Source organism: Prionailurus bengalensis, chromosome E4 (genome assembly GCF_016509475.1).
Source record: "Prionailurus bengalensis isolate Pbe53 chromosome E4, Fcat_Pben_1.1_paternal_pri, whole genome shotgun sequence".
NCBI lineage: Eukaryota > Metazoa > Chordata > Mammalia > Carnivora > Felidae > Prionailurus > Prionailurus bengalensis.
The window spans coordinates 56,284,634-56,303,217 of NC_057360.1; positions in this window are offsets into that span (position 1 = coordinate 56,284,634).

Sequence of the window (18,584 nt, forward strand, 5' to 3'; positions counted from 1 at the left end):
CAGTCCCATTGCCAATATCAAGGGAGGAATCTTCCAATAAATAACAAATAAAATGATGTAGGGATTTTATGGATACACTTCATCAGATTAAGGAAGTTTTCTTCTATTCCTAGATTCTAAGTGCTTTTAATCATGAATGGATGTTAAATATTATTTTTCTATTAGAAAGATGATAAACATGAAAGAAAATCCACATGATCTTTCTCCCTTTTCTCTGAATGTGACACATAACATCGATTGAATTTTGAATTTTAAAACCCATTTGGTCATGATGTACTATTCCATTTATGTATTGATAGAATTGGTTTGCTAATATTTTATTTAGGATTTTTTCATCTGTTTTAATCAGATAAATTTGCCTGTAATTTTCCTTTTTATAATGTTCTTATCAGGGTTTTCTATCAAAGTTTAATTGCATCATAAAATGAGTTAGGAAGTGTTCTTTTTTTCCTATTCTCTAGAAAAGTTTTTATAATATTGGTTTTATTACTTCCTTAAATATTTGGGAGAATTCACAAGTGAAACCATCTGGGCTTAGAGTTTTCTTTGTGGGGAGGTTACTTAATAATGAATCCAATTCCTTAATAGGTAAAGAACTATTTTGATATTCTATTAATTTTTGTGTTAGTGTTGGTAGGTGTATTTTTTAGGAAATGTGTACTTTTATCTAAATTTCAGATTTATTGGTATATAATTGTCTATAATTTTCTCTAATAATATTTTTAATATCTATACAAAGCCTAGTAATGGCCATTTTTATCAGAAGGCTAATTTGAAGCCCCCTGCTTTAATAATCAGTCTTTTTAGTCTTGCTAATTTTCCTTTTGAAAGAACCATCTTTGGCTTTGTTGATCCTTCTGATTGGATGTTTGTTTTCATATTTCACTAATTGTTGCTGTGACCTTTATTTTTTTTTTCATCCTTTTCTCTATTTGATTTATTTGCTGTGATTTGTCTATTTGTTTAAGATAGGCATTCAACTGTTCCTTTAAGCTTTTTTTCCCAATATATGTATATTTAAGACTACATGCGTCCTTCTCTGTATGGCTTTAACCACATCTACAAGTTGTCATATTTTAACTACCATTTGATTTAAATTGTCTTTCAACTTCCGCTGTGGTTGTTCTTTTTAAACCCCATTTGATCATGATGTACTATTCCTTTTTATGTATTGCTAGATTTGGTTTGATAATATTTTATGTAGAATGTTTTCATCTATTCCATAAGATAAATTTGCCTATAATTTTCCTTTTTGTCATGTTCTTGTTGGTTTTTCTATCAAAGTTTAATTGCATCATAAAATGAGTTAGGAAGTGTTTGAGTTAGTCACTGGGTGACAGTTTCTTAACATTTATTAAATTCTTAAATTTGGTTCTTGAATTTTTACTTTTGGGGTTTAAATTTGCTTCTTTTATGTATAGATTCCAATTTTATGCTGATACCCTTGACCTTGTAATTACAACTGTTTTGATATCCACATTTGAAAAATCTCATTTTCCAATCTCTTGTGCATCTGTCCCTATTGTCTATTTGTTTTTCTCTTGGTTTTCATTTGATCTTGTCCCCTGGAATGGCTGACATTTCATAGGAAATCATGAGAAATCATCTGATGCTTTGGATGCTGTTATCTTTCTCCAGAGGATTAACTCTATTTTATTAGGCAGTTGGCCTAGGGAAAGATTATCATAATCCAATCATATATTAAGCAGACTTCATTAGTTTTCAGTCTTTGCGAGATTTGGTTTCTATACATTTGATTGCTAACACTGGCGTGAATCCCTTCAAGGATCTGAGTGAACATTTTATATGTGTGACAAAGCCTGCCCCCTTGGTAGTTTCTGAAGATCTTTATTCCCCAACCTAGTAAGATTGAAAGAAACTCTGCTCACCTTAGTGGCTTCTTCATTTCTGACTTGCAGGTTACCAAACATCGTAGGAAGAAAGCTGGAGATGGCTGTTTCACTCACCTTTCTGTTCTTCCCTTCATCATTGTAGCTTGTTCCCACCTGTTCATGCTGCCTTGCCAGTTCTCTAGTATTTTAGGTCTGCTTTTTAAAGGTGTCCAGGGTTTCAGTCATTCTCACTTGGATGGTTGTGCTAGTCTGAAGCTATTGCTAAATTTTTAAATATGAAGGAATGAATAAATACTTCAAAGCAAAGAGCAAAAATATAAAAAGAATGATACTATCAGATAAAATGTGCAAGATCTAGAGAGTAGATCAAGGAAACTAGCCTGAGAATACATTCCAGCATAAGAAATAAAACCCATGAAAGAGGGAAAATAATTTAACATGGGAAATTTATCAAGGATAAAAATGGGTTTCTTCCATATTGAAGAAAGACCTGAACCTAAAGCTTAGACAGGCTCAATGTGTTCCAATGTGGCACAAGACACATCTTGTCATTTTCTGAACACACTTGCTGAACTCATAGGCTAATAAAGAAAAATCTTCCAGGCTTCCAAGCAACTTGCCAGGCATGCAAATTAAAACCACAAAGAGCTATCACTCGCTAGGATGATTATCATAAAAAACACATAACAGCAAGTGTTGGAGGAGATGTAGAAAAATTAGAAACCTTCAAAGACCGTTGGTGGGAATGTAAAATAGTGCGGCTGCTTTGGAGAAGTTTGGCAGATCCTCAAGAATGAAACATAGAGTTAACTGCTAGCCCAGCATCCGCTCCTAGGTGTATCCTAAAGAGAAGGAAAAGTTTTGTTCACATAACAACTTACATATGAAAGTTCACATATTTCAATTTGTAAGTGAAAATGATCATTTATGCCTATCAGCTACCCATGTTTTTCTTTTCTTTTGAATACTGCTATCCATATCCTCAGGACCAGCGTCTTTCAAGAGCCAGCCCATATCCAAGCCTGGAATCACACATTATTGGTAAACGGGTCAATAACAGCTGAATATTAATTACTAGTGATGGTGTCAGAGAAAGAAAGAGAAATCGGTTTTTCACACTGATGGCTGTACACCTATCACTCCCGCTGATCCCTTTATCTCTGAGTCTGTCTCCATGTGACACGTAGACATGAACGTTTGGGCTGGGTGGTGGGCAGTCTGGAGTAGTGTGGGTGGGATTCTGGACTAACCTGGCCTTTTAGATATTCATTTCTCCTATTTGGTGTTTAAAAGGTCAGTGTGTGAACCACTTCAATGTCTCCCACTGTTTTCCTTTGCATTTTACAATGCCTGTGTGAGCTCCAGGAGGGAGCACATTTATTGTGCATGCCGTTCAGTTTAGATTCCACCAGAGCAAATGATTGTAACAACTCAGAGGAAAAAACTGGAAAATAAGTCCCTGATGTAAAACTGGTCACAGGGCCAAAACAGTAGTGCCAATTATGAGTTCAGTGCCTTATGCACACTGCAATGCCAACAACCTTTTAAAATATATGTAATTTATTGTTGGTTTGGGCAGGCATATTAATATTTGTTCTCAAGCAGCCAATTGTCCTTGTATTAAAAGTTAATATTGAAAATTTCAATTCACTTTTGCTAATTTTACTTTCTTTTGTTCTTAAATAAAGGGTGTTAACGGCAATAAATTGGCCAAAAGAAAAGGTATGCCCAGAGGGCTGACTCAGCATGCGTGTGAACCTGGGGCACACATAGCACTTTCTATAATTTTCTAGCTGGTGTTCGTTTCCTTGATTACATGTATTAAAACCGGTAAGCCAATCACTCAAACAATAAAAGCTTATTACATTCTTCTTTTGTTGAAGTCAGGGATCCAGGTCTCATGAAAGTCTTAAAAGAAAGAATATGATACCTGCTTCTACATCAAAGAGTTTCCAAAGACATGGATATAAGCAAGGGAACGTTAAGCCATGATACAATACATATTCAACAGTCCACTATATAATGACCAAAACAATTGCAAAGAAGTACCTCATTGTAAAGCAGATTGCGTGTGCCAGTGTGCAAATAAAACCTAAAGGATGTGAAAGATAAATAATTCTCTAAAAATGGTCCCTGTTATTGGCTATGTCCGAGAAAGATCAAAGGGAACTTAGGGATAAATTAGTTAAGCTGGAAAAGACCACTACAATTATTCTTTGAAAACAAACTTCAAAGCTGCAGGAAAACTAGTTTTTGTGTAAGCATTCATAAATCCTGGCATTTCTTCTTAAGCAGGACATGAATTCTCTTTTTGTGTTTCCCAAACCCTAAGAGGAATCCTCGGGAGTGACACAATCAGAGTCAAGAGAACACAGGATCATTTCAAACACAACCATTCGTTAATACCCCTGGCAATATACCACTTACTTATTTGTATCAAAATGTACCCATCACATAAACTTAGGACATTTTCCAAAGAGCTAATGACATGGAAGTACTGGCCAAAGTCAATAACAACAACAAAATAACCTGCCAGCTTTAGCCAACCCTTATCTACTTCAAGTACAGAGATTAAATAGTTCGAGTCTGGATGAAGCCCCAGTAAGCTCAGCTTTTGCCAAACCAAGAAAACTGAAATGTGGAAAGAATATGCCTCTGCTTATCTGTGAGATGCAGCTATGCCTAGGGGCGACTCGGACATTAATATCCCTTCAGTGCCTCTTATGGTTCAGCCTTTTGCTACTTCCTTTGCTGATGATATGTCCTCTGAGGACCTCTGATTATTTCATTTTTTGGTCACTGAATCACTAAATATTTGTTCCTATTTTGCAGATGAAGAAAGCCTTCTAGAGAATAAGTGTCAACACGTAATTTACTCAAGATCACCCAGTCAGCTAGTAAACTGCAGAGAAGAGATTGAAGCCAGATAGATATGACGCCAAAGTCATGTTCTTTCCTTCTCCATTCAGGGGCTCTCAAACAGGGGCTCCATCAGAATCATCTGGGGCTCTCAAATGTATTTCTGAACCTGATTCAAAGTTATTTAAATTAAGTTTTCTGTGGTGGGGCCCAGGGAATCTATTTCATCAAGGGTTTCATGTGATTTTGATATGTAGCCAGGTTTAGGAACAACTAAAATACAGCATTCTAGTTTTCGAACTCCTAATATAGTTACTGATCCAATACCCAACAATTTATTTGACAACTATTTATTGAGCACCCACTGTGTCCCTGGCATTGTTACAGGCATAGCAGTGAGCAAAAATTCCTGCCCTCCGTCTAGCTTGGGGGTACAGGTGGGGCACAGGAGACAGACAAAAACGCGATAAACAAGAAAGTTATACATTGTATTAGGAGATGGTTTAAATGCTAAGGAAATTAAAAAACAGAGAAGTGTAACAGGATCCATGAGGGTAGGTATTAGCCAGGTGGTCAGTGTTGTCTTGCCTGTAAAGGTGACATTTAAAGGAGGTAAGGAATGAGCCATGTGCGTATCTGGGAAGAATCACCAAGCAGATGGGACGGTAGGCACAGAGGCCCAAGGACAAGTATGTGCCTGATGAATCCAAGAAATATTGAAAAGGCCAACGTGGGTGGAGGAAGGGAGCAAGAGAGAGCAGTGAAAGTTGACACTGGAAAGGCAAGGAAGGGAAGAACCAGGTGGGCTCATGTTGGGTCTTACAGGCTATTGTTAAGTACTTTGACGTTTGCTCCAAATGAAAGGAGAAACAATTGTCAGGCTTTGGTTTAAAAACTTATGATGAACTAATACATGAAAAACAAAGAATTCCATTTACAAAGTCCAGAAGAAGATTTTGAAAGAGGTCTGGTCCAGACTCCTAAGAAAAGGCAGGTGTTTTACTATATTATTCCAGGGAAATAGTTACAATTTCACATGAAAGGAGGCTTCATTATTCTTTAGTCACCCATCTACTTTATTCAACTATTCATTAACCAAATATTTATTAAATCCACAACCTACCCTGTGTTAGGTGCTATACTAAGTGCAGAAGGCTTTATAGGATTTATGACTTGGCCCCCAACGTGCTCCTGGGCCTCAGCAGCGGTGTATGTGGTCCAGATTGCCTGTGAAGTAATTGTTTATTCCCAACCTAATTACTTCCATTGTAATTAAGCCCCCTTTCCTTTGGCTGATTGCCGATAGGTGATGTGGTCAGTCAACACGGTCACCAGGTTTATGTCTGTGACAAGATATGGCTGGCAGTATCTTCTAAGGGCTTATTGGGAAGGAAAGGCGGCATATGCACAGGTTCACCTGCATGGGAATACTGGAGATTATTGGCAGAGAAGAAGGAGTATCAGAACGGAGGGCATGAGCAGGAGAAAGGGAAAAATGTCTCGTTTCCTGGGGTTGAGGGCAGGGAAGAGGGGGAGAGTGTTGCTTGCCACTTTTGGGGAGTAGAAGAGAAGCATGAATCAAACTAGCTGCTTTTACTTATACAGCATATATTTTGAATTTATTTTATTACCATCGAATAAGGAAATGCTTTAGAGCAGTAGCAAAACATGGCATGGAGACAGGCCAAAGAAAAAAATCTCAACATAGTGACTAATTCTTTTAAGGTGATTCAGTTTGCAGACTTCACAGGTAGTGGAAACAGTGTAGTAATGCACAACCTGACAGAATAATAGTCACCTCAGTTTTCTTACTCAGAGGGATAAACAACCAGGGACCAAAACTGTGATTAATATCTTAATTATGCTTTAATACAAGGATATTTTAGTGGCCACTTTTAAAAGATTTGTCTTTGTGTTTTACCTTTAGGCCAATAAATCTATGCTGACTTTATGACCTAATGATTTTGTTTTATAAACATGTCAGCTTAAGGAATGATTCGAGCACATCCTACCTTCCCCATCCAATTTTTTATTCCTAGCGATTTAAACTGATAATCTGAGTTTTTTTACTTTGTGTGGGGCATCTTGATTATAAATATATCCTAAATCATAATTATAAACACATCATCCCATGAAGAAACAGAAAATCTCTCTGATATAGAGACATCATTTTCTAAATATGTTCTTGCCATTTTATCATTTCAAGAATAAAGGGAAATAGAAACACAATGAAAAAATCATAAAGGCACCTAACCATCCTTGATTTTTTAAAAATCACTTATATGAGATAGAATGCTTGGCTGATGGTTCAGGTCTGATAGAGTATAAGTCTCCAGGTTAGATATGGCTGATGGAAAACAGAACGTATAGTCTAAATTCAGACCTCCCCACATCACTAGCAGAGTCCAGATTAAAGAGCAGCAGAGTAAAACCAAAGCCCATACTTCACTCTGTTGGAGAAGTTGAGTGGGACCATGCTAAGGGAAAACAAAAAAGAAAAGAAAGTCTTACCTGTCTTGTATGTACTTGCAACTGCTCTTTATTCCCTTATTCAGTACTATTATAAAGATTCTGTTTCCCTTTCAAAAACTAGTGGGACGGGAGTAGCTTTGTCTTGGGGCCTAGCCTGTGCTAATCTCCACAGCGTGAATGGGGCTGAATGCATGTCCACTCGTTCATGTTTGCTAAAGTGTTTCTCTTCTGAAGACATTTTCTTCAGGCATTTTCCATCTTCCTGACCGGGAGGCCAGCTCCACGAGGTTAAAAGCATATCATTTTTTGTTTTGTTTTGTTTGGACTTTTCTGGTTGTGCCCTGAAAAGAATTAGAAAACTATGGTCAGTTAAAAGACCATACAGGTAATTCAGGCATATGGTGAGCTAATGTTTGTGTTTACTATTTTATGAAACTAACTTGCTAGTCCCTTTCTTTCCTTACTAGACTCTTGTTAGGATCTTACTGCCTTGATATCTGACGCCTTTTTCCAGTGCAGTATAAGCGACCTCCCACCAAGGAATGACACCCAGAACCACAGGTAAACCTTTAACATCTCTTGCAAAGAATAAGATTCTAGTATCAGGAATGATGTAGCAGTTCAGGTATAGAGGAATGAAGAGATCAACAAATCCTGATTCTCTAAAACAACTTTAATGCTGGACAAATTTGACAAAAATAATCAATCCAGTGAACTGGAAATATATAGCAAAGCAGTCTGTGAAAACCAGCAGGTTTGCTGTTGAAGGAAGCTACCTTTATTTGGAGTGGAAGGGGGGAAAACCCAGGCCCAGAAGCAACTGAGAAAAGACAAGACTGTAGCTCTACTAGCCTGAGGTTTTGGTTTCTGTTGGGATGTAGTGGAATACCAGAGGGCTAGACAGGAAGATTCTGGAAATAAGATAGCCATTGAGGGCCTTGATAAGCATTCCATGCATCCTTGGCTGTCTGGAAGCCTGTACTCATGAGGTGGAGACCTCAGAGGGCCCAGCAAAAAGTAAGAATGGAGGCAGATATGAAAAGGGCCCAGACTTGGAATGGATTCCCCAAACCAAACACAGATCCACTAACAGAGAGTGGGAGCAGTGTAGACATGAGGTGTTTGAGCACGATGTGTGCCAATCTCATTGACTGACCACTAAACTGTACAGACACAGGGGTTACTTTAGGAAGGCAGACTCAAAAAGGACAATAATATATATATTTTTTAAACTCTGAGAAGAGACATCAGTAGCCATACACTGCAGGGATGATAGTTTCTGCAGATTAAGCCTAGATTAGTTCATTTTTTTAAATAAAATAAAAGGGAAAGTAAGCAAAAAACCCCAGCAACAACAGAAAAACCCAGGATAAAAATAAAATTAGAACAAGAGTTGTCATATTATCTAAACTGTCCAAGGGACACGTGGGTGGCTCAGTCAGTTGAGTGCCGACTTCAGCTCAGGTCATGATCTCACAGTTCGTGAGCTTGAGTCCCACGTCAGGCTCTGTGCTGACAGCTCAGAGCCTGGAGCCTCCTTCATATCCTGTGTCTCCCTCTCTCTCTGTCTCTCCTTCACTCACGCTCTGTCTCTCTGTCTCTCTCAAAAATAAAATAAACATAAAAAAATTAAAATGTCCAATTTTCAATAAAAAATAATAAAACATGCAAAAAGCAGAAAAATAAGACTAATACTCAGGGAGAAAAAGAAGCAGTCAATGAAAATGGACTCTGTGAAGCCCTATAAGTTGGATTTAGTAGATAAAGACTTCAAAGCATGTATTATATAATGTTCAAAAAATTTTTAAAGAACAGAAAATACGCTAACAATGATTCAGTATAGAGGGAACACTGATAAGGAAGTCAAATCTATTAAAAAGTACCAGACAAAACTTCTAGAGTTGAAAAATACAACCACCAAAACAAAATATTCACGAGATCGATTCCACAGAAGATTTGCCATGAATGAAGAGTTAGTGAACTTGAAAATGGATCAAAAAAATTTATCGAATCTGGAAAACAGAAAGAAAAACAATTGAAGACACGTTAAACAAATCCTGAGACCCGTGTGTCACTACCAATCATAATAATCCTGTGTGTAATGGGGAATCACAGTAGGAGAGAGAAAGAAAAGGACATAACAAATATTTGAAGAAACAACTGGCTGAAAATATCCCAAACTTGATGAAAAACATTTATCAATGGATCTGAGAAACTAAACAAATCCCAAAGAGATTTTTACCTAGACACACCATAGCTAAACTATTGAAAGTCAAAGAAAAAGAGATTATCTTGAAAGATTCCAGAGAAAACTCTAGTATCAGGAACCTAAATGCCTAGTAGGTGCATCAGTGATCCAGGAGGCTGGAATAGATCTCAATCCATGAACCCAGATTCCTAGATCTTACAGTAAATACAAATGAAATCGTGGAGCCCTCTTTCATCCTGATGTTCTGATGCGTACCTTTGAATAAGGGGTTCTATATGTTTTTGGAAAAGAGATTAGTAAAAAAGATCCATAAATGACTCTATATCCAACTTGACCTTGATCAAGTAATATGGGCAACAAGACAGTACTGATTATGTTCGCAATGTTCTAAAGAATGAAAATTCTACCAAGAGCAATGATGGAATCCTAGGGAGAATGCCTTGGTGACCACAGGCAACCCATTCTCCCAGGAATGAAAACAAACAGACAAAAATCAATTCTGGATAGTTTAAGCATGTGAAAATAGTATAGCTATGTCTTTTCCCAGGTTGCTAGAGTTTAATGACTGTGGCAGTTGAAAACCTGCTTTTAAATGGGTGGATGGATTATGAGAGCAGAGTGTACAGCTCGTTTCAAATAAAAGAAGAAGCTTTGTAATTAAAAAAATGCTTAAGGTCAAGTCTGTACCTCCTTATTCAATATTAACAAGCAAACAAACAAAGAACAAAAGTTCTCTGAGTTTTAATACCATGTGTTCAGATCATTTAGTGTGTTTTGCTGTCCACATGAGCTCACTTTCTGGATAATTGGAAAGTTAAGTAATTGCCTAGAAAAGGTAAACATTTGTTAAAGTCCTTAAGAGGAGACTTAACTTATTTGCTACAACTGCAATAAAATAGTAGTTTGTGTCAACATAAAATCCTTCTTGTATCTATCATATGATGTCATGTGGAACTGCCAACACACAGTTTTTGATGTAAGACTTTTTCAATATACTTCATTCATGATCAGGACTTACATTGTGATATCATTTTCCCCCTAAACTCTGAATAAATAAATAAAAGTGTGTTGACTTTGATTTATTTGTGTTTTCCTTAGGCACCTGATGATGATGACAGCTAAGGAAGATTCAATTGACTGGTGTGATTGATAGATTTAAATGGCTAATGACCAAGGAGGTGGGACATTTTCAGTTCCAAATGAATAAGCTAATTCCTTCAGTATTTATGCTCTTCCTTGGGGCTCATGTTGTGCTGCTGGACATGTGTTCCAAAGTAGTCTTCCCTTTATAAGTTTTTTCACTTCGAACAGAATTGTTTCTCTGTAAGCGAGGGCTATATATTCCCCTCCTCCCTTTCTGTACTTCTCACAGGGCTTTTTGGATGTGTTTTAGAAGTGTTGCTGACTAGCTGGCTGAAAAGGGACGGGGAAGAACTTGGATATCGAATTTGAACCGGATCTCGAAGGATTCTGAATGAAAATGCAATACAATGCGACAGCAGAGTCAATAACTCCAGGCACTGAAACCAGCAATGCCATATGCGTACAGAGGGGAATGGTCACTGCTTATGTAGAGGAACAACAGCCTGACTAATTCATGCAGGAGGTGAGACTGGGGCCCAGGAGGAGACCCCGAAATTACAAATGGAAAATGTGGCCATTTACCTCACCGTTTACCTGAAGAAAACTTGAAGCGTGAAAGACCTACTTTTGCATCTTTTAGGATCTAAGTGGAATTGGCATGTTTTAGGAAGTGAGTTCCATTTCCTATATTTCATTTCAAGGATTCATCGTCTTCAAGAGCCAACAAAGGGATGCATTTTCCTTAACATTTTCATGTAAGATGATCCATAAAGACTCTTTAAAAGTTCATATGCTCACCTCGTATTTCAGGCTTTGACAAATGATTTTATTATTATGAGTTTTATATACTATTCTTCAAAGAGTAACTCTCTTTTCTTCAATGTTGTTTCATCAATAAAAGCTACTTCTTCTAAATAATTCTCATTGCCCCTTCAATCTCATGAGAACCTGTGCATAAATCTAAAGGAAGATATTGGGATTTTCAGAGATGGTGTTCAGTGTATATTCTCAATTTTCCTCTCCTTTCCTACCTCCTCCCACTTTTCTCTTCCTTACTTTGGGAAATTTCTTAGGGAAAGAAATCAAGACTTTCTTGACTGTTCTTAGGCCACAGCAAGTTTTCCTCATTTCACATGTCCTTGACTTCAGTGTCTGTAGCTACTACACTGGCCCTGCTCTTCTGCGTGCTGCCTGATAATTATTTTCCACATGCTTCGGGGACACCCCTCTAGTCTCTCCACCAGGTCCCAAGTTCCTCAAGGACAAGGGCTGTCCTTCACCCCTTATACATCTCCAGTGTAATCTCATATAATTTAGAAATGATTATCAACTAAATGCACAAACAAGGGAAATATATCCATAATTTTCTATGTATTTGGAAACACGGACTACATTGTGCTCACTCTAATCTACATTATTCTCATCAAATTTTAAGTACATTTTCCATTATCCATTTTCCATTATTCCACTAAGTGAAAATAGCAAAGTCAATTTCAGAGAACATTTTCTTCTAACAGCAAATTATAAATCTACATAAATCTTAAGGGTATTTCTATAGAGTAGGTCAAGAATGTACTATCTATTAAGGGAAGCTACAGGTAAACAAAATGTATGTTCCATCTCCAGTTATTAACCATCATAAACATTAAGTTATTCACAGAAAATTGGATATAACATGAGATATAAAATAAAACACAAATTAAAAGTATTAAGCTCATCTTAAAGTTCAAGTTTCCAGACTCTAGCTTTACTCTTTGTCCCCCAAACACCACTCCAACTAAAACAGTCTTGAACCCTTGAACTTCACCTTTCTGCTGTTGTTTGTTCAAAAGAGACATAGAAGTTTTTTCTTCCAGAAAATTGGAGCAAGCAAAATCAAAGATATCATCTGTGATTTTTCATCTTGACTAGTAGAAAAGAGTAATCCTTCTGTAATTTTTTGAAACATTTGTGATGCGGTATATGTAACATTAAATTATTAATGCAGCCCCCCCTCCCCCCTCCCCTTTGGAACTGAGAGTAATTTCCTCTCCAATTTTCCTCTCACTCAGTCAATTCATTTTTAGGCCGGGTCCTCTTGAAGGAACAAAACATTAATTGGATTTGCCATTGTGTCTTGGACTGTTTTGGTGACAATTTTTCGTGACAGGGAAAAAGAGTTGCTAATTCATTGCTTCAGGAAATGAAGGGCTAATAGCCTCACATCTGGTAAATTATGGTCTTCCTGCTCATTGAGGTGGCAACAGTACACACAGCATTATTTGGAATTAAGAAAAAGCAGCGAAGGAAATCAATTTTTACCTTTGCAGTGGATTCAAAAAACCAAAAATCCAGTAACATGTTCTTTATAAAAGCATCCATTGTTGAAGACACAGAATTGAGTCAGCCACAGGGCAATTTGAGCAAAAACCCTTCCAGCATCCTAATGGAAACTTTGACTGGTTGGTGGACTTAGATCACGTGGCTTAGCTTCTTTCTTGCCCCTGAGGGCGGAGCCCTGTCTTGCCACTGGGGGTGGGGCTGTGTGCAAATTACCATATTTGCACACACATAATAATACAGTCTTAAAGGCCTCTGGGGAGAATGACAAATAAAGATTGATTTTGCTTTGAGTGGGGATCATGCTGTACATTGACTGGGAAAGTCGGTCAGTCTTCTGCATGACACCCGGACTTTGATTTGCAAAAAGGAAGTAAAGAAAGGGTGGGTGAAGGTGGAAATTCCCCAAAGGACGTATACAGGACGTGGCAGCCTTCACTATGAATTACAAGAGTTCAGGAATAGAATTTGAAGTGTCTCGCCCTTGTCATTGTCCCAATGGTGGTGTTGGGGGCGAATGGCTTTTATCACATCAATACCACATTGCACCAGCAACTTGTGAAATCACCCCGATGACTCTCATATTCGTTCCTGTCCAGGTCCAAGAGAAAATGAACTACGATGACCAAAAAAGTAAACTGGAGGGTTTCAACTGTAGGTATAAGGAGTTGGTGAAAACAAACCTAACATCTGAGAAGGGCACCAGTGCTTGAAAACAGGGCTCTTTCTGTCCTGACAGAGCAGTGACAGCACAGCACAGCGTAGATTTACTCCCTCCTAATCCTCTGTAATCCCCAGTTTGGACAATTAATTTCACAAGGGGTCATGCACTCTTCCTATGTATTTCTACTGAGAGCTTTACAAGGTGGACATGTGTCCATCGTGATGCATTTTGACGGCTCCTTTCCCCTAGAGCTGAGACTGTTCCTTGATTATGGTAGATAAGTTTTTGTGTTGTAAATGGAGTGTAGCTAAAGTGTTCCCTTGGTCACAGATCACAGAAAACAGCATGTGCTTAGGAGGGAGAGAGAGAGGGAGAACAAGGCTGTGGATTTAGAAATGATTTTGTTTGTCTAAACCTGGGCCTGGTTCCACACAGAGGACACAAACAGGAAGTGAGAGGAGAAGCAGAGTGAGTTCAAGTCAGGATGTTACACTAAGATCCGCCAGCTGCAGTCAGAACTAAGAGATGTAGGGGGAGCACCATATTTTAGGCTCAGAAACTGGAAAACAAAACAACAGAGTCTGCCTAAGGCTTCAAACACCTGCTGTGTCTGATGCTATTTACTTGGTTTGACTGTCACTCACGAGATGCCTCATGTTCAGATGATGGTTCACCTGAAGGTATTTAACTAATTGGCTTAAATAATTGATATGTTATATCTAACCTCATCTCTTAAAATCAGAGAATCAGCACTGCGATTTTTGAAAATATCCTAGCAAAGCTTAGAAAATTATTTCAGTTGATTGGCTTCTGTCCAGAAACAAATTTGGGGCCCTCAAAGAAGTTAAACTTTTCCAGTTTGATTGTTTTCAAGGAGAGGGATAATTCTTTTTGTTTTTAAGTTTTAGAAGAGATGTGGGAATGCAAGAAGATGTAAATATATAACAATAAACATTATTCTCAAAGTTCAAATCTGGGATAATACATTTTTAAATAGTTTTCACATTTATTATCTCATTTTATCCTTCTGGCAAGCTTGTGATTTTGCAGGTGCTGACATTCCCCCTTCTGCCATAAGAAAATAGAGGCCAGGACTATGTAAGTCATTTTGCCAAGGCTCTCGACAAGGTCAGAACTAGAACATAACATAACCCTATGATCTTCTCCATTAACCCCATTGCTGCTGAGTTTCATCCCTTTGTAGGGGAACCGGGACTCTTTGTATTTCAGAGACTCCTAATGTGTTCCAGGCACCTTAAGTGGTAGGAAGGCTATGTGTGGGGTGGGGAGCTTACTAGATAGCAGGCCTTTTCAAAGCACTTCTATATACATTATAATTCATTTAAACATTACCACAAGCTTGTAATATCCAAAATACTGTTCGGAGGTATTTTACAGATAAGAAAAATGATGCTCAAAGAGAAATTTGCCAAATTCCACACAATTCATAAGTGATAGAGTCGGAGTTTGAGCCCAGGGAGTCTGGTGCCTAAGTCAGGGCTCTTGCCCCACCATTCTTTATTTCTTCTCTAATTTGTGAACTTCCTTTTTGTCTCCTTTGATATTGAGCACAATCTGTGCCACATAAAAAGCACTTAATAAACCATTTGTGGATTGGGACAGAAGATATGACACCTGACATTTTGTCTACTTGCCTCTGAGCCTAGGATTGGGTTTTTAACCTCTGCACTATTGATGTTTGGGGCAAAACAATTCTTTGTTGTTTTTTTTTTTAATATTTTTAATCTTTATTTGTTTTTGAGAGAGAGAGACAGAGTGTGAGCAGGGGAGAAGAGAGGGAGACACAGAATCCAAAGCAGGCTCCAGGCCCTGAGCTGTCGGCACAGAGCCCGATGCGGGGCTCGAACTCACGAACCGGGAGATCATGACCTGAGTCAAAGTCAGACGCTCAACCAACTGAGCCACCCAGGCGCCCCCAAAACAATTCTTTGTTATGGAAACTGTTCTGAGTGTCATAGGGTGTTGAACAACATCCTTAGCCTCTACCCACTAGACACCAGTAGTGCCTCTCCTCACGCCTATCCCAGTTATGATTATTGAATGTGTCTCCAGACATTGCCAAATATCTGTGGAAGTGGTGGAGATTGGAAGTCCTCAGGTTAAATCGAGAGCACGAGAAGGAGGTACAGTCCTGAAAGGGGGTATGGCTGGTAGGGCCTTTCCAGGAATCCCATGTCAAGAGTATTCTCACTTGACTGCCTTTTCTCAATACAGCCTTGGGAAGGCAATGAAGAGCTCGTGTGTCTTTACCTCCCCTCATGGCAGCTGGGAGATACTGCTTGTTGAGATGACATCCTTGAATCTGGGCAATATTCCAACTGTAGTCAGGACAGCATGGTGAAGGGGGGCGATGGGGGGTGGATCCCTGAAAGGGACAGGATTGCATAGTGTTACTGATGCTCCTATATGACTACATGCCGGTACATATAGCATATTTCTGAAAAGAAAAGAAAGGACGGAGGCTTTCTGTGAAGTTAGGGGTCTGATGCCCAGATGAACTGAGAAGTACACACTGGGGAGTCAGGACCTGACTTGGAGATGATGTTGCTTTGATGTATAGCTGTAAGGGACGCTAGATGGAGAAAATCCAGAACTTGCTTATCTTTCAGCATGGGAGACATTTGTGTGTTTTCTGAGTCATCTGACACACAGAGTGTAGGACTTTCCTGATGGATAAGGAAACCTGATGTACTCATTTGTTATAACAATGAGGTCATTGGAAGACCCATAAAACTGAAGTTTGCTATCCAAGTTCGGATCTAGTTTGTTATTCAGATAGCAGTTCCAAGGTTATTTAACAAGTCAGTTTTGACAAGTTGAATTTCTTTATAGGATGTTGGTTGAATTGCAGCATAGCCATCCTGTCATGAATGGTATTTTCAAATGTGTGGAGAAAACCAAAGTTGAGAGGATTTTTCGCAGTGAGATTTATACTTTCTTCAAATGGAGACTTTTCAGATCAGATTTTCATCAGAGATGTAGGAAATAACTCCAAAATCTCCCTAGCCATGTCTAAAAATCACACCAGACCACCCCCCCAAAAATGAGAAAGAAGAAATTGCAGATAAGCTTGCACCTTAAAGAGAGCTCAAGATATTTGAAAATCTGGTTACAAATACACCAAATATCTTAACTTCGTTCCCTGAGGTTAAGTGGTAGAAGAGAATGAATGCTATGGAGACAGATGATTCCTAAGGGAAATCACCAACAATTTTTCAAAAGTTGATGAATGAATGTCCTTTTCATCACTCCCTACTGCAACATGGAGTGCGTAGGATTTAGGGAAGTTCAGGCTGTCGTCCAAATCCCTTCTGGACCTTCACTGAGCCTCATAACTTTTCTGAGCCTCATTTCCACATGTAAACATGTAGATAATACCTATTACATAAGGCTTTTTGATGCCTAAAAAAGATATTTTTGAAATTTAGCAAAATACTTGAACTGGTCATTCCATAAATAAAAGCTATTATCATAATATTATTACCCCTAATATCTTTATGACAGCGTGTTTAGACAAGTGGACATCTTCTTTTCCAAGATTTGAAGCTGCATTTTATTCTTCCTGTGAAACTACGATTTTTCCTATTTTCCTGAGATGTATACAGAAAGAAGATGAAGGGAAAATGACTAATTTTTTACAGTTATTGGAATCATGTTAAGAAGTTGCTAATTACCACATTATACATTCTGAACAATGGATATGTTTCATCACAGAAGAGCACACAAGTTGGTTTCCATAGCATCAAATCACAAATAGTGACGAACACAATCTACTCTCATATCCATCAATTTCTTGCCAACTTAACAAAATCTCAATTCACCATTTTGAGGACCCTCTGCAAAGGGATTCCAACATTTTAAAAAGTCAAATACTTACAAGGTAAATGAGATTTTATTACTTAATTTTATAGGAACTACCTAGGGTGGTTGAAGTGATATTCCACTAAGATCCCCTGATCAGGATGGACCTGACCGTTTGACTCATAGGACAAAAAACATACCTAGCATCTTTTCTTTTTGTCAGGCAGCCAGATAACTAGTGGATAGACACATGCATTTAACACCATCCTTCTTTCCCCCACCTTGGTCCCCAATGTCAGTACAAGAAGAAGAAGAAGAAGAAGAAGAAGAAGAAATGGAAGAAGAAGAAGAGGAGGAGGATAAGGAGCAGAGGAAATTCTTAGTTCATAAACATAAGGAGAACCAGTGGAAAAAGACAGTAATGGATTAAAGATTTTGATACATTTTTGAAAACTGGAAAAGGGTAGATGTAAACGGAAAAACAGAATGGAAAATCTAAGCACCTGTCAACCAGAGAAATAAGAAGTGAGCTAATTCACTCTGTAAAACCCCAGAAAGGCTCAGAATTTGAATGATTTAGGTTCAGCAGAGGATGGAATTTAGGGGAAGATATGGATCCCGGTCTCTGCCTGCACCCCATACAAACACGTAGCTACTATTAAACCACTCTCCCAACAACAACAACAACAACAACCACCACCACACACACACACACACACACACACACACACACACACCCCAGATGGATGAAAGGATGGATGGATGGATGGATGGATGGATGGGACCAGAGGATTATACTCTGGAGAAACCAAACAAGGGAGGTTCTTAATGGGGGCAATCAAGAAAAACAATGCTGGGAATGGCCTTCCCTCAGCTACTCTTTCTCTATCCGCTTCTAGGGTTTATAGTTTTCTCAGTTGTCAAACCCATGCTGCTCCCTCTATACCTACCCTCTTGCTCCATTTCTGGCAGAAGTTGATTTTTTTCCTGGATAACCACAGAAAAAAAGTTTCTAGGTAAGCATTCTGTGCTCCTCAATGGTAGGTCATCCACCCACCAAGGACCTGCAGTGGTCCCTGTCAATTACCACCCCCCTTATGCATTCAGTACCAGCATTGTTTGAGCAGCTCATTCTTACATATAAATGAACAGACAAGAACCAGAGACATAAAGACCAAAACAAACAAAATAAGCAAATAAAACTCAGATAGACAAAGAGGACCTAGATGGATCAGAGTCAATACAGAAATCAAAAGTAAACTTAAAAAAAATTATAATATATTAAAGATGTGAAAATAAAATT